This window comes from Leptopilina boulardi, unplaced genomic scaffold (assembly GCF_019393585.1).
Source record: "Leptopilina boulardi isolate dan_hultmark-lab unplaced genomic scaffold, ZJU_Lbou_2.1 LbouV2_354, whole genome shotgun sequence".
NCBI lineage: Eukaryota > Metazoa > Arthropoda > Insecta > Hymenoptera > Figitidae > Leptopilina > Leptopilina boulardi.
The window spans coordinates 1,434,462-1,455,798 of NW_026137923.1; the positions used below are offsets into that span (position 1 = coordinate 1,434,462).

General features: G+C 30.7%; 1 long non-coding RNA gene across 1 annotated transcript in view; it reads left to right on the top strand.

Moving 5' to 3' along the window:
• Positions 1 to 21,337, top strand: part of LOC127286408 (uncharacterized) — a 46,892-nt gene that overhangs the window by 6,331 nt on the left and 19,224 nt on the right. The window contains exon 2 of the long non-coding RNA XR_007843741.1: positions 4,859 to 5,000. This is a non-coding gene — a long non-coding RNA (uncharacterized LOC127286408). The remainder of the gene's footprint in view (positions 1 to 4,858; positions 5,001 to 21,337) is intronic.

The window sequence follows — 21,337 nt, forward strand, 5'->3', positions numbered from 1 at the left end:
GGATTATAATGTAATAATGATTGTTGTAAAAGTGTCAACAAAATTATTTTCTATCATTTTCTTCTGGTGTGGTAAAGAAAATATTTATTTTTAAAAATTTTTTATTTTTCAAATTATCATTTAACAGAATTTTGTTTCAAACAAATTTTTAATTGGCAAAATTTTTAGTTTAGAAATTTCTCTTCACACAGTTTTTTTTTTTTTATTTAAAACAATTCTATAATTTAACCGAATTTTTAAATGTCAGAAATTCTAATTTATCGAATTTTCAATTGTCCGAATTTTTATTTGATAGAATTCTTAAAACGACGAATTTTCATTTTGTTCAAAATTGCAAATAATCAAATAAGAAATTGACAGAAAAATTTCGACGCGAATTTTAAAATTATTATTAAGAAATTCTTAAAAATGAAAATTCTAAACAAACAATAAAAAAGAATTATTTTCTAATATTGATATATCGTGAAAACGTAAATATTATTTTATTCTATTTTGAATTTTTCGAAAGATTTTATCAAATCTAGCTACTATTATTTTTTTTCCTCTCTCTCTCTCTCTCTCTCTCTCTCTCTCTCTCTCTCTCTCTCTCTCTCTCTCTCTCTCTCTCTCTCTCTCTCTCTCTATATATATATATATATATAGGGAAAGAGATGAAAAGTTTCTATTATTCAGACCATCATCACCTTGATTTGTGTGCATTCATATATATGTATAGTTTTGCAAATAAACATGAGATTCGGAGTACGGAAGCCACAAGTGGTACGTAAGCGGTGCGAATAAGTGGGCTGATAGATTGTGCGAGAGGAGGAAAGGTTTGGGTAATGAGGGAAGAGGATAGATGTTGAGCGGATCGAAGAAAAAGCGAAGAGAGAAAGAGAGTGCGAGTGAGTGAGAGATAGTACATACAATAAAGTCAGTCCGACAATGGGATACTACGGGTGGTCTTTGTGATTCAAATCAATGTTTGCGATATACTCGATGGCAGTGAATTGCATTGTGGTCCTAGGTTTACATACGTTTAAACATCGATACATCGTGTCACATCTTACATTGCTCTTCTCCTTCATTCATGTGTGTCACATACATATATATCCGATAGTATAGCTTAGCTTCAAAATAAATACAAGGAATTTCAAATTTCTCCTTTACTCCTCCAATTTTTGATATTTACATCCAATCAATATTATACTGTAAATATATAGTATCATTGCTATATCAATTCAGAACATATTTCGAATTTGACCCTAGCTCTGAAATTAGCTCTAAATATTATGATACCCTATTTGAAATTGACTATCGGAAAAAATTACAGCTACAATCATTCTGAATGTTTTGTAACAAAAAATTAATCATGCCACACGTTGATTAGGGATGCAATTTTCTTTTCCTTTTTTTTGGCCTATATATTGGTGAAATGTTTGGAATCTCGTGCGTGAAATGAACTCTCTTCTAGCAAAGTCGACAGTCGATAACAATGGTAGACGTGAAAGAATCCGCAGGCGTGCGCATTGCCAACAGGTGATTCCATTGGGGTTCTTTTAGCTTTCGAATGACGATGCACGAGAGGAAAACGAAGAGAGAGAGAGAAAAGAGGGAGTGTGTATATGTGTACCAAGAGGGATGGAGATACAGAATAAAGTAGAAATCAGGGGCTGATGGTGGTGGAAAGGGGTGGCCAACAAAGTCTTTATATATCGACGAGGACCGATTACAAAGCTCGATTGTTGCCATTCTACCGATTCTAACACGGGAAAATAGTTTTTTGCTGTTGTAGCAAATTTCATTTTACCGCTTCTATGAAACAAAGAGAAAAAAAGAAGAGAGACCTATATAAATTTTTGTTTCCTTCAAGAAAGTTCTCAAATATTTCCTATTTCTCACAATTGGTTTCATCTCTTATTATTTTTGCAAATTTTATAAAGCCAGGCAAAACATGTAAAAAGTAGGAATTATAATAATACAAAAAAACTAACAGAAAAATCGATATTATAATTGAAAGGCAAAACGCAAGTCAATGTGGCGCACGATTTGAAAAAAAAGAAATTGGTACACTGTGAAGATGTATTGAAATGTGTTGAGAATAAAGAATTCAAGTTCAATGTCAATAAATATAAATCTGAAATTGAAACGTTTATCTTGAAATGTACAGTTTACATTGTGTATACAATCTGATTATAAGGCAATTGCACATTATAAAAGAGCTTGGGTGCGATATTGAAACGATATGAATGAGATTGAATACGAATGAATGAAATTCCATTGGGTGTGCGTAAGACATTGTGCGGTTCGTTTTTTTTTCCTTTTTTAATGTTTGTCAACAGAAAATCAAGGATGTATATATATGTATATACCTCGAAATATTCACCTGTTACACGAACTTTTCTTTATTAAAAAGACTACATATATTCGGTATTATGTACGTGTTTATAAAAGCGATCTCATGACCACAGGTTTCACTATCGGGACAATGCCATTATTGTTGGCCAACAATACGCATTGAGCATTGAACTCTACGACCTTTATACCACGTAATCCGGTTACACGCACTTTACACGCCATAAAAAAAAATCTGTCATACTCAACAATCATATGATACGATTACTAATTTCTCGATAATCTAAACACTTTGTTCGGGACAATTGGCAATATTGAAAAGTTAATTCTCAGATACTATAATCGGAGAAATAAGGTATATACCTTATTTTTCCAATTATATAGTATCTGACTTAAATTTTCTAATATTTTTTTTTCATTTTAAACACAGTAAAAAGAAAGTCTTATTTTAAAACAAAAAAGGTGTTTTATTTTAAGAGGCAATAATTTTAAGACAACCCTTGTTGAATCTAAGCAATGGATTTACATGCAATTTAAATTTAAATATACATTATGGCTAGAATTGCTGAATTTAAGACTGGAAATTTTCAAAATTTCTTTGCAATTAATTTTTTTTCCAACATATTAAAAGTTGGTAAAATAATTAGAATAACCTTTTAGCAAATATTCGAATTTCTTACCTTTTGATCAGAAGATGAGATGCAATATTTGATGAGGAAAGCAGGACAAACAAATAATCCTGAAACATATAAATAAAAGAGAAACGGTTAAATTTATTCTAAAAGGGAATAAATTTTTGTTATACAATCCACACTCAGCAAGTGGGATATTTATACACAAATACATTTCATGGCCACAGTAGTTTATATATTACAGTATATGTATGTATATATATGAAGCAGGTGAAGGCAAAAATCAGAAAATGTTATATAATAAAATTGTGTACGCGGCAAACAAGAATTTTCAGGTAGGTCAGCCAATTTTTTTTTCTCTCGTTCAACATCTCAATTTTTGTAAATAAAAAAACCTTTTTTTATTGCCACTATTCCCGTGACGAGTTACGTTTTTTAAGGTCATAGCCTATATATGGGCGCGGTTTAGAATTTTCGGATTTGTATACATATATATATATATATATATATATATATATATATATATATATATATCATATAAAAACACTTTATGACTCTCTCTCGCTCTTCCTTCAATCCTTTATGGTTATTTGGGACCAATAAAATTTACGAATTTTCTGTTAAAAGGTGTAAATCCTCGTCCGTAGAATTCAATTTAATTAGGTTATAAAACAGTTTCAGCACAGTAGCTGCAGCATTAGAGAGAATTTTTTTTCTAAATTAGTGCGCGTCAGTTGAAAATTTTGTAACCATTGCATTCATAAAGTTTCGTTTATCTTCACCAGCAAAATATCCTTGTAGCAATAAACATTTTTTCCAAATACAATTTAAAATTGAATTATTTTCGCCGAATGTATTATTTGTAAATGACAAAAGCTATAATCGAAAATTAACTGTTTTAAAAATAGTTTCGTATAGTTCAGAAATGGTGAAGAACATATGTTCGGTAATTTTTGAATTGGAAGATAAACAATGTTTGGTACTATTAAAAATGGTGTAGATCAAGTTCAGAATTATTAAAAGTACTGCAGAACTAGCGTTGAACTCATTCACCTCTGTTTTATTGTGTACAGAACTAGTTCAGTACTAATAAAAAGGCTCAAATTAAGTTCAGAATTATTAAAAGTGCTGAAGAACTAGTGTACAACTCATTCACTACATTTACACAGATCTACTTCAGTACTTTTTTTCATAAGTATAGAAGTATACAATTGGGGTAGAAAACCATCCCAAACTTATTTTGTTGCTAGAATGTTAATATTTAATGCAAAATAACTTTATTATATGTCGTTTTCTTTGTTTTTTTATAAGAAGAATAAGGTAGCGTTTCTTGTTATTTTATAGAAACAAAAATATGGTGACAAAAACACAAAAAACAAAATATGCGCCAAAAACCAAAACCAGCAAAAAATGCTGAAGTTTGAATTTTTTCTGGAGTAGTTTTTTACCCCAATTGTATTTTCTAGGGTTAAAATTGGTGTAGAACAAGTATTATTGTTAAATGTATTATTAAAAGTAACAGAGAACTATTACAATATAGGTACTATCAAAACTTATCCAGAACTTGTTCAGTATTATCGAAACTAATTTATAGTACAGTCACTACTGCAAGTTCACCATTGTATTAAGCGCACACAAATAAAAAAAGAAAATAATTGATAAACACAATGAGTATAGGAAAAAAAAAAACATTTATAGACTTCCCGTTGTAAAATCGCTTTTGTTACATATATCAAAAAATGACATTAGAAAGAATAATTCCGATAAATATGTATATATATATATATAGTTTGGCATAATCGAATAACGATGAATACAAAAAACCAACAAATCTCAAAATATTCCCCTATGTTTATCAGCACTTGTTGATGCCAGAACAATTTATTTTACAGAGAATTCTTCCTATGAGGTGAAAAATCCGAGACGAATGTAAACGTTTAAACAAAGGGAGATTTTTTTCTCCCCCTCCTTATGATTGAGAACCACTGTGTGATCGAAGGGCCCTATTTTTGCAGAGAGTTCCCGCAGGCAAGCGTAAGTCCCTTTGCTCCACATATATATATGTATATATATATATATATATATACATTGAAGTTTTCAAATCCAGTGATATAAAGAGGGGGGCCCTATTTTCAACGAGGGTATATATGTGTATGGGATATATAAGGGAGAGAAGTTGCGCGCGCGGGGTATTGAAGGGAGAAAAATCAGAAAAGAAACGAGGGGGGTTTCTCATGTGTGTATGTGTTCGAGTATAGACCACGCATATACGTATGAGGGTTCCCGGTATTTATTGCGGGGATGCGTGCAAGGCACATATTATTTGTACCGCACATAATTCAAGTAGGTCGTTAAAATTATTTTATTACTTGTTCTACATAGCGCTTTCACGATGCGCTCCCGTATTTTTTTTTTTTAAGAGAGAGAGAGAGAGAGAAAAAAATGAAATAAATAAGCGCCTACCTGTAGGTCTCAAATCACCTTTCATGGGACATTAAATAAAATTTAAAAAAAATTAGGTCTCTAATAATTTTCATCTTTGCGCGCGCGATTTATATCCAGTGCTGAAATCTATATACAATTTTCTGGGAGCTCTAAAATCAAAAAACAAAAATCTCGAAAATCTTTATATAAATATGTGACGCTTCGCGACAAAATCCAGACAGCACGTAAACTTGCGGCAAGCTTGCCACGCAATATTGCCAATGTCCCATCTAACGCTTGCCGAAAGATTGCAGTGTAAGGTTACTGCAAGATTGCATGATAAGATTATCGCAATCACAAGCATACTTACGGCTGCGCAGTAAATTTTTTTCACCTCCCAGAAACTAATGCTCAATGTATGTACAAAAATAAATTTCCTCCCCCTCCAAAATATTTGTTGTTATATTCCGCAAGCTTGCACCAAGCTTACCATAAGGTTGCCGAGCAAACTTGCATGGAAGGCTTGCTGCAAGTTTGCTGCAACCTTCTGTGCTGATTGGCAAGGTTATTTGGTAACCTTGCACCAACCTTGCGACAAGCTTACTGAGCAATCTTGCAGTAACCTTACACTGCAATCTTTCGGCAAGCTTATTATGCAAGTTTAGGTTAGATGGGACATTTGAAGCTTGCGGCAAGCTTACGTGCTATCTGGGAAGGTATCTAAGCTTCCAAAATTGTTAGGTTATATTTAGTGATAGTTTTACATCAATGAAAAGTTCTTTTTTAATTAAGCACAAACAAAAATAGATTTTATTGAGTACTTTAGATGTAATAAAGACTTAAACATCAATAGTTTATGTATAAAAAGTTGATCCTCTCTGAGTATTTTCACTTCAAAAATCAAAAATATAACCTAAAGTTTTTTGGAGCTTAGGTATACCGGTATATCGATCTCTAATATTTTTATGTCATTTTTATGTACTATTTTCATTTTATGTGTTTATTCTCAGTGAGAACTATATATGATTCTCTTTTAGGTGGATAAGGGTGAAAAAAATCTCTCTCTTCCCAAAAGAAAAATGTTCTTTTTCGCGTTTCTTCTAATTATATGTTGATGAGTCTCAATGAGAAAGAAAAGATACACATATATATATATAATGAGATAAGGTCATACAAAATCGTCAGGGCGTGCCGCTAATTAAAAGAACGACGAGGTGAGACTAACGAGGACAATTAAATGGTGTCTATAATATGTTGTAGCTTCCATAATTGTATGTAATTGCGGTTATATATATACTCCATGGGAATAAACACACCCTCTGAGAATTGAGTAGAACAAAAAAGGATTCTATAAACTCTTTATACTTCTGATATCAAAAAGTGTTTTAATTGTTAGCTAATTTATTTTATTAGTTACTTTTATTCATATATATATATATATATATATATATATATATATATATATATATGAATAAAATCAAAGTTTTAATAAAGTAATTTTATATTTTATTCATTGACAAAAAAGGTTTGTGTTGACAACCAAATGGTTGACAAAACCATAAGAAAAGTAAAGAAATTTTTTGTCTTATTCAGTTGTGCTTTTTTACATATATATAGGTTATGTTGCTTATTATGTTTCTTCTTTTAATAAAATATAGAGATTAAAATTATGAAAAATTTGATCCATGGAAGGTATATAGGAATAATTATTTCTATCAAATAATGGGGTAACATAACCCATAAGTAAAAAAAAATATACGTTATTTTATAGTTTTTCACGGCAGATATATTAATTCACATTTAATTTAAAAGTATTCAAATTAATATGATTTGGATCAATTAAATACTTTTAGTATCAATTTGATATTACATTTTCAAAGTTAACTGCGAATCAAAATATTTTGTTGATTGTATAAATTTTTAGTATAGTATATTGTGAATATTAAATTTAATCTAATATTAAATAATGTATAATTATAATTTAAAATAATATTCAATATTTATGGCAAATGTGTATAAATTTCCTTATTATAAAGTTGCACTATATATAAAAGAGGGATTTTGATTTTTGTTATCCAATTTTGAGAGTAAAAAAGGCTGCACGTGCACGTAATGTGTACTGATGCAGTGGATGATTTGCATGCAATTATAATCCACTTCCATTGATCAAGTAAGAAAGGGCTGATTTGCACGAAGCGACAGGAAAAAAAAGGGTGACAAACGAAATGTAAGGTCTTGTTTTGCACATACGATGACAGACGAAACGATCTTGTGCGAATGTACATCTATAGAGAAAGAGAGAAAGAAAGTGGCGTGACGAGTGTATGTCACAAACTACTTTTTTTTGACACTCTTTTTTTCTTTCTCTCTCGAAAATGATTCTCGCCTCGAGGTTACTCGTGTGAGTAATTTAAATTCGTATCAATCTCATTTATGCCAATTTCATGTTTGGGAACCTAGAGCCCTTTTTTTAAGCGCTCAGAGAATATCTTTTTGCTGCCGGTTTCTCTTTCTCTCTCCCTTACTCTTATATTGTCCTCTCGGCAATGTCGACGACAACGTCCCACATCTTGAAGGAATAGATTTCGACGCGACACGTATCTCGCACTCTATGGCATGGCGCGACACACACGTTTCGCTCGCTAAATTTTCATGACAATTGCAAAGGGCGTCGCCATTCAAAGACGTCTGCACGCGAGCAGACGGGTCTCTCTCTCTCTCTCTCTCTCTTTATTTCTTTTTTTCTCTTTCTTTCTGGCTTATAGTTTATATACAACCGGCAAAACTAAATGTATTTGACTCATTTACTTGTGTATTATATACATATATAATGAAATATTTACATCTTTCTTTAAATAGTTATATGAAGAAAAGAGGAGTCACACTATTCAGTTTGGTAATTTTGTTGTCATTTCATCTATTATATTCTAAAAATGATATTTGAAACCGGTATATATCAAATAATTGGTCGATTATTCATACTTTATAATAAAATACCTAAATGCGAACCGCAGCCAAACTGCACCTACGAATTTTTTATACATATATTCATTTCATGAACTCTCTAAATTTGAAATAATAAATATTTTAACTAATTATTCAAATTTAAAGAGAACACGCTTTGTTTTCTCCTGGAGATTTTTTTTTTTACCAATTTATATATACCATAAATCATTTGGTATTATTTTAACACCAAACTGGATTAAAATAAGATGGAACAATGCTCTTTGATTCATTTTGAAGATTAAAATAATCCATGCAAAGATTAAAATTGGAAAATTTCAAAAAATCGACTTAGAAACATTTATTTTTACCAAATTGAAAAAAAAAATTAAATAGATTATACATTAATTTTTTTAATTTATTATTGTAAATAGTAATTTATAATTAGTTTAGTTAAGTAAATTTTAAAAATAAAATCTTTTGTCTTAAACAATGTTTATATAACAATCAAAATGATAAAAAAAAAGAATATCATTATTTAATTTTTTTTTTCGTTTGTTTGAAATCTAATTGAAATATGTCTTTTTAATAGAGAGGGAATTATTTTGAATTTCGCTCAGATGAAAAAAAAAAGTCAAGAGGCAAGTTTGAGGGGAAAAGTCGGTAATGAAATAAGTGTACATGTGCATAAAAAGGAAGATTTCTTATCCCCAGGTTTACCTGTCACCTCGATGACGATTCTGACAAGGGTATAACCGACCCTTTGTCGCGAGAAACGACGTTCTTGTCGTGTATACAGAATGAATATATATATATATATACAAACTCATATACGCAGAAACGCAATCACCTTCTCTCTCTCTGATACACATATATTCGTTCATGTGTATATATGTACGCAGAATATACAGTGTATATAACCATATATATACATAGTACTCACTTGGTCGGCCGATAACTATGCAAAAAGAAGTTTTCTTCTGAACCCTATTTGTACTGGTTCCCGCGTAGAATATAAACTTGACTACCTGACAGGGCTCATTAATATATAATTCTGAGAAACGTTATGTCGATTACCCACTTTCAATACTCTAATAAAAAAGAAAAAATGGAGTGATTTTTGACTGCACTATATATATATATATATATAAGAATATTAAGAATGTGAATTTCAATTACCTTCGCTCCTTTTTTTCTTTACTTTCCAGTTTGGATCATTGAGCTTTAAGAAGGGTGACAGATTTTATCCTTTTTCTATTTTGTTACCTTGCAAAAATATAAGTCAGTCTGATTTCGAGACTTGAGGCGTTTACGAGTCAATGTCACGATATGAAAGGTTTTAGATTTTTATCGATAATTGGGATCGCGGGACAATAATTGGAAACTCTCGTGTTGGTATAGCAAATTATAAACATGTGTCTCGTTATGAAATTGTTGACCCTGTAATTAGTAATTGATCTTATATATAAATATATATTACGACTTTATATATATATATATATATTTCAAATATACGAATTTTAAGTAGGCAAAAAATCCCCATTCTGCAAAAACTTATAGTAATTCATTTTTGCAAATGTATAACAATAATATACTAATCTAAAAATTACAGCTAATTTCTCTGGTATTTTCTAATTATTTATAATTTTATACTAATTGTTTTTCCTTTAATTTTACTTTTTTAAAGAAAAATATCAAAATTTTTATCTGAATAGAAACGATTATTAATTAAAGAGAAAATTGGTGCTTCTCGTATTTATATAAAAAAAATTCATATTAAAAATACAAAAAGTTTTTTTGTCTTTTCAACGCTCAACAAAGAACAAAAGAAAAATATAATTTCAAATAAAGATAAAAACTCATCAATAATGTAATTTAAATTTTTCTAATTTTTCGCATTTAAATTTCAATTGTTATTTTTTTTTCGTTTTTTGAAAAAAAAAATGATTCTCTGAATTCCCATAAGCCGACTAGTTTGATCACTCACGTGCATTTGACGCGAGGCAAAAAAAGAGATTCGTAGAAAAATACAAATTCGTAAAAAGAATATAGCATATATATATATATGGGAATACACAAAGAAATAGATAGTAACGCAATGGCCAGATCGCAACCCACCGATTTTCACAAATACTAAATCGAGGAACCAATCATTGCCTGTATAAATGTAAAACTCGTACACATTTTATATGTATATACAGACAAAAAACAGTGCGTACGACGCATATATATATATATATTTATTCTTGAGTGCAAATATATATGTATATATATATCGACGCACATACATATATAACCACCATCTCTGGTACACGAGGCTGGAGCGCAGCATCACTCGGGTCGCGAGGGGTGGAAGCCATCTGCATCGCGATGAATGCCACTAACTTTCCCCCTTACCCTTGTCCCCCTTTCCCACTATACCGCCGCCCCTGAAAACCCCCTTCGTGTTTCAACCCCTGACGCGGGACAGCCGGACGCAACCATCGGTTCTCAACCTGCTTCCGTTCTCGATATCATTGAGCTTATTTTCTGCGACGCATAAAGGAAAAAAAAATTCCTAGTTCCTTTCACACACATATATATATATATATATATATATATATATATATATATACATATAAAAAATAAACGACAAACTCAAATAAACCTCATCATAATATCTTAACACGTGATAATTCTTCAACGTGGAAAAGCAAATTTTCAGCTATAGGAATTATACACACTCAGATAAATAGTATATTTGTCTCAGAGCCTACTAATTCATTTATTTGTTGCAAATATATTTTATTTCATTTGAATAAAAAATTTATTTAAACTAAAGAAAAATTTATTTATGACAAATAAAATTTTTATTTACACCAAATAAATAAGTTAGTAGGCTCTGAGACAAATATATGTTTATTTAATTCAAATATATTTCATTTGATTCAAATAAATCATTTCTCTCAATAAATCGGTTATACTTGTCTATCCTTTAGAGGACCGGCATTTTTTAATTGAAAATCACCATGTTATAAACTGAAAATTTGACTACTTATGAAGTCAATATAAGGTAGAAAAAACCTGACACCGGAACTGGCCACTATAGTGGCCACCCCGGCCCTCTAGAGGCTATTATCAAAATATATTTATTTATATTAAATTATTATTATTTTTTATTTCAATAAAATAAATATTTTTTTTTCATTGCAGATATAGTAGATAATAGTAAAAATTTAATGCAAAATTTTTTGCTAATTCATTAATAACTAATTCATAACAAAAAGTCAGTCAGTAATTCAAATTAGTTAAAAAAAATTTGACTAATTCAGATTAAAAAAGTATTATTTTAATTAATTAACAAATTTGTATAAATCGTATACCAACTTTTTGTGTGCGGAGAATATGTTGCGGTAAACAAACTGTATATATATACATATGATATAGGAGCGTTTTAAATAGAAATTTATATTTTTTTTACACAAAAATTGAATTGATGATCGTATTATTCATTTATTGATGATGGGCATCGAGAGCTATTAATGTAAAAATATATACATTTGGAATGGGATAAAATTTTGACGTCGAATAGAATAATGTGGTTGGCTTCGAATGACTTTTCCTGATCCCCTAGGGATAATAAAACGGCAATTTAATTCATACACTTGATAAACGTCAGGGAGCAATGCCTATATGTATGCCTGATGCGCGTATTGCCTACTCGCACGAAATGAACGAATGGAAGGGCCTGTTTTGCAAATCATCGCCTTGTGATAATGAAGCGTTCTCACCATAAACTTTTTTTTTCTTCATATATATTCTATATACTCGTTCTTTAAATATATCACAATAAGAGCTTAGCAATATATATTCTAACAATGTATTGACCAAACTTCATTTATTGAGCCTTTGCATCATTTTTCAAGAGCGTGTGTGTGCGGTTTTTAAAATACCTAACAGAGTATTATACATAAACCGCTATAAAACTATACATTTTATTGATTTCACAAGACACTATATTTATATCAGAACATGTATTCTCTAAATAATATCTAATTATTTATTAATTTTTCACACTGGAAAAAAAGATTTTGTGTTTGCAACAAAATCGTTTCGTTAGTCAATTTTGATTCGCTAAAACAAAATCGTAGAGTTATCTCAACCAAACATTTGGTTAGGTCAACAAAATTTGGTTACGACACCAAAATAATTTGGTTAACACAAAAAAATATAGTTTGGTCTGAAAAACAAAAATGATTGTTTGTTATCCTAATAGGGATCGTTCACAAACTACGTCACACTTCAAGAGGGGGAGGGGGGGGTCAAGCAATTTGTGATGACCCGTAAAAAAAATTGCGCTAAAGTATGTATAACAGTGTGTGACCAAATAATTAAGTATACGCTCTCAGCTTGTAACTTATGAGAACGCAATATTATAGTAGAATGATATTTTTAATGTTAACGCATGTAAAAAATAAATAAACAAACAACATTTTTAATTTTACAAAATAAAACTTTTGCATTGATAAATGAAACATTTTTCTTGTTCTAACAAAAAAATTTGTTAGACCTATAAACAAATATTTTTGTTATATCAACAAAAAACACACAACCAAATAGTTTATAGGTGACTTAAACAAATAGTTTAGTTGATTAAATACTAACAATATTTTTTTGTTGGTTCAACAAAATTTTGGTTGTTCCGCAATTAAACTTTAGTTGGCACCTCTAAATTTTGGTTAAAACAAGAATATTCTTTTTTCTCATTGTCAGTGTATCAATGCATTTATTTCGTTATTTTCTTAAAAATTTGCTTATTTAAAAAATTTATTTTTTTAGTGTAATTGATTTTAATAGTTATTTTAAGCAATATGGTTATTTTGATTCCTGATGAATTGTTAAACGTAGAAATATATATATATATATTTTTTTTTGTCGTCCACATTTGTGAATGTGTGTATGTGTAATGTCACCAAGTATAGCTTTCGGAAATACGACATGATTTCCACATTATGCTGACTTGGGTGCCCTGACTGTTACGAATCGCTACGCAAACCACTCTAAAGCTTCGAAGGAAGTCTAAACACACCCTTTACATCTCCCGCGAAAGCTTGGATAGTTCAAACGATAGATTTAGAAGAAAGGCGTGTGGGGTTGGACCTGATCGATTATTTACGACCTTATATACCATTCAACACACACGTCACGTGACACTCGTTTCACTTTAAAATTTATTCACAAAATAATTTAATTTATTAAACTTCGACAATTTGGAGATTTTTATATATGTATACACGCAAAGAATGATAAAAATTAAGTATTTTCTTATTTTTATATTACAAATAAAAGCTTGGAATCATCAAAATTTTTTACTACAAATTTTTTATATTTATATATTATGTTGCCAAATAATATATTTTATCAATATTATGTTGCGTTCTTTAAACAATTTGTTATTTATAATTTATAACAATTTTAAATACACATAGACAGAAGTAAATTTTTATAAAGTCAACTTTTCGTAGTAATTTTTTATACTATAAGAAATGAAATTTATAGAAATTAATTAGAATTATTATTTTTTTTCTTGTTAAAATAATTAAAAATTTATTAAAGTAACTTTAACAAGAACACAATAAATTCAGTTAAATAATAAAAATTCTCTCGAAAGTTATTTTTTATTCAAATGACATTTGACTTTTCGCAAAAAAAAAAAAAAAATAATAATACCGTCTGGTACAATTTTCTTTGGTGTTCGTGTATGTGTGCATAGGCATAAGCTAAGGGTCATCGTAGATGTTTGAATGTCGAGGAAAATTTGAAAGACCTCACTTCAGAACCACGGCAATCTCGAAGCCTGCAAATTTTATGATGTTTCCGGTTCTCGTCGGGCCTTCGAGAGTCGATGAATAATTCAGGGTCAAGCGAGACGCAAACGCCTCAGGTGCATGCGCACATCATTTAGATTTGAAACAATTTTTCCGCAAAAAAAAAAAAAAAAGTAAAAGGATCAATAATGACGCAAAAAAGATAAATATTTTTTCTCCTATCGTAAAAAAAACAAGAACATGATGCAAAAAAAAATTATTTTTTAAGAATTATTTAACATTTCTTAGGAAAAAAAAAAATCCTATTTCTAGATAATAATTTTGTTTTTATTATCTTGAAAAATGAAAAATAAAACCTTTCGTCTTTCAAAAAAAAAATATATATATATATATACAATTGCAAATAATCTCTTCATAAGGTGTTGGGAATAAATTACATTTTAAACCCTTTTAGCGAGGGGAGAGACACAAATTTATGACTATTGTGGTAGTAAAGAATTCTAACGGACAGTTAAGAAAATCGGGGTAAGATTAGGATAGAAAATAGGTATAAAAATCATGAATTTGTAGGTAAGTTATTTAGTGTCCCTAGTTATATGACTTAATTGCTTTACTAGCGCGCACAAGTTGTTGCCGATGTTTGCGCAGAGATAACAGGTATACAGGTAAGTAAATAAAATATTTAAGCCTAGAGAAAGAGAGAGAGAGAAAGAAAGAGAGTTACTAGTAGGCGGAGTGGTTAGTCCTAATCCCTGTACTTTACCGTAATTTGACGCCCATTTGCCCCATCGGTCATCGTCTAAAAGTTATTGAGGTGTGTACGCATCCCCATAGGATTATATGGAGATTAATCGCAATATTTCAGTAACAAATTTTTTTTCTTTAATATTTCCGACATAATGAGATATTATTTTTTTCCAACTATTTTTGTTAATTATATTATAATCCTAATATTTCGCCAAGCATAATTACCGGAAATACTTTTCCATGCGGTGCGAGAAATAGTGATCGCCATTTTGAATACGAAAATGAATGACGTTTCTTTGAAGGGGAATACATCTTATATATATATATATATATATATATATATATTTAAGGAGAAGGAAGAAAAAAAGGGGCGAGAGGAAGTGTAAAGATGGCTGATTGTGGGTGTTTCGGGGTTGTGGACATCGATCAGACTCGCGATCGGTTTGTCCGTCCCAAAGACTTGATGGATGCGAGATTATGCGAGCAAGAGAAAGGGGGGACACTCGTTGACACCGGATGATGTATCACCGCCTCTCGGTTTTACTGTAAAACGAATTTACCTTATTATAAAGCGCTTGATGGTTCATCGCAAAAAAAAATCTTCTGATCTTTATAAAATTCTGAATTAGGATTTTTTTTTCTTACAGTTTTAAACTAGAAATCACCAAAAACTGTTACACAGAAGAAGCTTGTTGATACATTTTTTTGTTGCAAAACTCATTTTGAAAAGGGTATCAAATTAAGTAAACGGCAACTTCAAATCACTTAAAATAATACTACAGGGATAAAATATGTTGCGCCATCTCTGAAGAGAAACGGAATTTAAAATTGTAAACATAACCTCTTTGATATGACACAAATATAATATGTATAACTTGAAAGAATGTAATTAATTGTTATTTAATTAAAATTAAAAAGATTTAATAAAATCCCGTGTAGAAATTCTCTAACCTTGCCCTCTAACCTGGTTGAAACAGGGAACTCGACAAGGGGCCAAACCAAGCCCTGGTCGGGTCTCGGTTTTAATCGGTCTTTTTCTGTGGCCCCGATCGGGTTCCCTGTTTCATGTGAATTTGGAGTTTCCCGACGTGGGTCCTGCCAGGACCCTTTCAAAATTTCTGCACGGGATTGAAATAAACGTAATATGTGACGCGATCTAAAGAAAGGGACCTTAGAAGTAAAAAATTATAGGTTACGTTTTGAAATTTTAAAGTGAAAATACATAAAGACGTTCAACTCTTATGTATTTTGGTTTTGAAAAAAAAAATTTTGAAACAATACAAAATTTTAATAAACCCAATTCGAAAGGCATTTACATGACACCCGCCGCAGGGTGCTGTTGCTGATAAGTCAAACGTTGTCTTCAATGATGGCTTTTTCCACACACGCATCCGGTATACTTTTTTTTTTCTCTGAGCGAAAATCTCTAAAAAGTCCATTCTATATATAGTCATTGTAAAGGTTTGTATCGCTCTGGGTATATAAGAAGAAGGATACACACGGGGGGTGTCGGTTATATGTAGGTGAAGTTAAAAAAAAAAAGGATGAGCATATAGGGAAAGACGAAGGTTGGATAGTCTGTGTAAAGTCCAATGGGTTGGGAAGCAGGCTTGAATAGAAGATTGGAACTCTTTCTGCGGTGACGAGACTCCTTCCGGCCGGGGGAGGCCGATAGTGCCGGCTATTTCCGGTGGCCGCCATGACATTGCTATCACGTCGACTCTACTACCCTCGGGGGCCATCCCGCGTTAAACGTCCTTCTCATTCTACAGAGAGGCCACATACGTTTACATACGTATATAGCATCTATCTACCACTTGCGTCTTTTGACTGAAGGTTACATATATATATATATATATATTATACATTTATGGTAAAATGTTATCAAAATATGTGTAATCCCCTTGCGGTTATACAATGATTTAATCACATTCTCATACTGCGAATAAACATTCTTTTCTTTATTATTTTTGTCCATTATTTATTATTGTTGCTTTATGTAGCTTCTGCAATTAGATTTTAATTTTTTATTTGCTATTAATTTATCCTCTTGATTGGATTTTAAATTTCGGTTTGTTATATTATTTAATTATTACTGGTTTAAACAGTCGACAAATATTCATATATTATCATTAATCGCTAAAACAGATTTGACTGTTTCAAGCAGTAAAAGAATTCTACTAATTTTCAGTGAAATATGACTAAATTGCAGTGGAAATTTTACTGAAGTGATTCAGTTGCTAAATTCCAACTATTAATAGCAAATAATCTAATCGAGATTTGTTAGACAATTCTTAATTCTATCATAGTTTCGGTATGACAAAATAGAATAACTCTACCGTAACTGTATCTAAATCTGAATCAGTGAAAATTTCACTGACTTCAAATCAATGGCTCAGTTTTCTTTAATTCAACAGTGGAATTTCACTATAATAATCAGTGGTTTTTACTGATTCTCAGTGAAATTAAATTTGAATTAAAGAAAACTGAGCCATTGATTTGAAGTCAGTGAAATTTTCACTGATTCAGATTTACTGATTTAGAGTGTAGAAACGTCAAATATTTCCATACGGGATGTCACAACATTATCTAAAAGGAGATTAAACAAGAAAAATTCCACTTTTTCCAGCAAAAAAATATATCATCCTTCTCTGGAGATGAAGATCGTTTACAAAAATTCTTTACACAAATATGAATGAACGAAAAGTATCGTGATTGACACATCACATATCTCTTCCAGGAATTAAAACCGCATTGACTTTCGTCAATTTCATTCTATAAACGTTGACAATCGTGGGAGTTGTTATTAGTGACGGGGGCAAGCATCATCTCCTCTGTACCATTGAAGAGAGAAAGAGAGAGACCATTCAATTATCACAGTTATCTTCGCAGCGACTCTCTCTGTAAGGGACAAAGGATCGCGTAGTACCAGGTTTTCACCGACAAAGCACACACGCTGAGATGTGGATGCCAGAGCAGCAGCAGTAGAGTTCAGGGCCACTGGGGTAACCCGAGATGCATGTCAGAAAATCCAGTGGCTGATGTGATTCTGCGGGGGTTGAATCTGGATCCGACCGGGAGTTTTTAGTTACCTACTCTCTCTCTCTCTCTCCTCTCTCTCACCCTCTTTTTTTTCTTTCTTTCTCTCGCGCTCATTTCTAGACAGGTAACGGCTTGTTATGTGCCTCAGTACACCCCACACCTACTTGCCGGTACACAATACATATGTACGCACGTGTGCGCTGCCCTGCGAATACGTAAGGACACGCGGACTCTGCGTGCGTAGGAACCTATATATATGTATATAGTCGCAAGCATTCAGCTGTCACTCAACGTCTCGACTCTCGGGTCCAAGGCACTCATGATGCTGCCAGTCGAGAAGAGAACATCTGCTCTGTTAAACGCGATATCTCGCGCTATGGAGGGGGTGGCAATCTCAATTCTTATTTGACGACCCTCCTCTCCTTTTACCCCAAACTCCCTCCTCCTCTTCCTTCTTGTGAGATCTTCACTTTTACTTGGTTACCTCGATAGGATCAAAATAATCTTCCCCAAAACGGTTATTGGCATCAAAATCTTTTTCGCTTGTTAAGGAATTTTCTTTCTTTCTTTTTTTTTTTGAGAAAAATCTAGGTTACCTCTGTAAGTGCCCTTTACGGGCAGTGCCAGTTATCGCGACAAAGGTTTCGATTCTTGGAATAGAAAAGAATTCGATTCATTCTACTACTGTATGTGTATATATGTGGATCGTGTTTCAAAATAATGTGCTTTTAGAGTTTTTTTATTCAATCGTGTATGTAAGTGATAATTACGTAATTCAAGTGAAGGACTTTTTTAATTTTATCTATATGTGTATAACACTGAATAAATTATATTCTAAATTTAAGAATATCTTCTTAGGGCCTATTTAAGAATAATACACTGTAAAAAAATTATGGGTTTAACGGCACTGGGAGTTAAATTTTTCGAGTTAAAAATCATTCATCATTTCATTCTTTTTTTGAGATAATGCTTCAACGATAAAAAAATAGTATAGGTCAATTTTCGAGTCGAAAAATATATATATATATATTATATGTCAGAATGAAAAAAATTGTTTAAAAAGAGGAAGAGAAAAATGTCAAATGCATGGCCTTTTACATTTGTTTCACGTCCGCTTTTAGAACATATACATATATGTATTGTACCTTTATTGATGCGTAGAGTAAAAAGTGAAGGTAAATCCATCAGTGAATGTAAATCGAATATATTCGACGAACTATATATAAATATATCTTGTGATCTAGGAAAACGCGACGCGCGCGATACTATATATATATACAGAGCATATATGGAACTCTGCAATTGTCTCTTCTCCGCATCCACTTAATGCTTCTATGCCATTAAGAGGCGAATGGCACTCCGATCAGAATCAATTGAGCTGTGATTAAGGCTTCACATATATATAATACATATAATGCAATAATAGCGTGCAATACCTAATAACGCATAAAGCACGAATTATAGCGATGACAATCATCCTATATTGGTTTTGGATCGTAGTTGTTAACATCTCCTATATAACATTTCATTCTCAAATTAACCACTCTCATCGCTCATCGGAATTCATACTTAATTACAATTATTAATTAACCCTTTGTCGCATGGAACTTTAGAGTTTCACTCAAAGAAATAGTTATTTTGTTCTAATAATAAGATTGTGGTCTACGTTTTTTTAAAATGTCAAGGAAAATGAGAGGAATAAATCTCTTTCAAAACAATTTTTTATAATTTTACAACTAAAAAAATTATTAAATAATAATTGAATAAATTTCACGCGACAATCTAAAATTTAATTTACAATTGGATTTCTTTGGAACATTAAAGAAAACACAGGTAAGATCATTTTAGCGTTCAATAAGTGATTGAATTTTAGATTGTCGCTTGAAATTTATTCAATTATTATTTAATAATTTTTTTAGTTGTAAAATTATGAAAAATTGTTCTGAAAGAGATTTATTCCTCTCATTTTCCTTGACATTTTTAAAAAAAAGTAGACCTCAATCCGATTATTGGAACGGAAGATATAGCAGTTTAAAATTTTTTGTTATTATTGCAAATCTCGTAAACTAACAAATATTTTAAGCTGCAATTTACGTTAAAGATTAGTATTACCATATATAATACAATTCCAAAGTTTCATTGCAATCGGTTAATCTACTTCGAAAAAGTCAAAATTTCACCTGGAATCGCACTTTTAGTAACATATTTTTTTTCACTAAAAATCAGTTGAATTATTACTAATTTAAACAGTCAAATATACATTATCATTGATCGGTAAAACAGACTTGACTGTTTCAATCGGTAAAGAATTCTACTAATTTTCAATGAGACATGACTGAATTTCAATGGAAATCAGTGTTTCAGTTTCTTAATTCCAACTATTTCGTCAGTAAAACTCATATAACTAATTCAAAATTAAAGAAAAAAAAATCTTGATTAATTTTTGTAAAGAAATGTTTTTGTTATTCTTTTATCATTATTTGTTATCTAAGATATGCCTTTAGTATAATTATATATATTTTTCATCATTATATCGTATATATGAGCAAAAAATAAAGGAAAAACTCGTAGGATTGAATATACTTTCTGAGAATATTTAATGATCAATTTATTTTTCCCTTCTTAAAATTAAATTACATTTTTTTCTGACTTGATTCTATGCGCGCTGCAATAATATAAAAGCTCTGGTGGAAATTTCTTCAAAGAGGAATAGAGAGATATAAAAGTTAGATTCAGTTTGAGATTAAGACTGATCGATCTTGTTAGCATCGAAATGATGCTTCAACAATAATATAAAAAAGTCTTCTTTTTTTTTAAATCATTATTGTGTAAAAAGAATCTCTCTTTTGAGCGATAAAGAAAAAAAAACGAACGAAACACGAAGAAGATATTTTACAGTGCTATTTTCAAAAGCTAGCAATATTGACAAATCAATTATATATTATAGAGAATGATTTTTCACTGACGCGTTTAGTGTCTATTTTTCAAGCTGATGAGGTAATAATCTATATACAAGAATATGGGAGGAGTCGTTAGACACATTTTTTTTAGGGGAAGTATATCTATATATATTTTTTTTGTGTCCTGATGATTTTTATAAGACATATAATTTGTAAAATATATTTCATTTTTCAAATTATAACCGAAACGAATTTATTTTTTCTATTTATTTATTATTATTTTTATCATTATATTTATTATCAAATTCGAGATTAATATAAAAATATTTTTTCCACATAATGTATATATATATATATATACACGACGTGTAAAAAATATTTTTCTGATCGATTTTCGCTTATATTCTTTTCTCTTGAAAAAGACAGTTACTGAAAAAAATAAGTGAAAATAAATCCCATACTCTGCAAAATAAAAATGAAATAAAAGTACATATAATATAAATCGAAA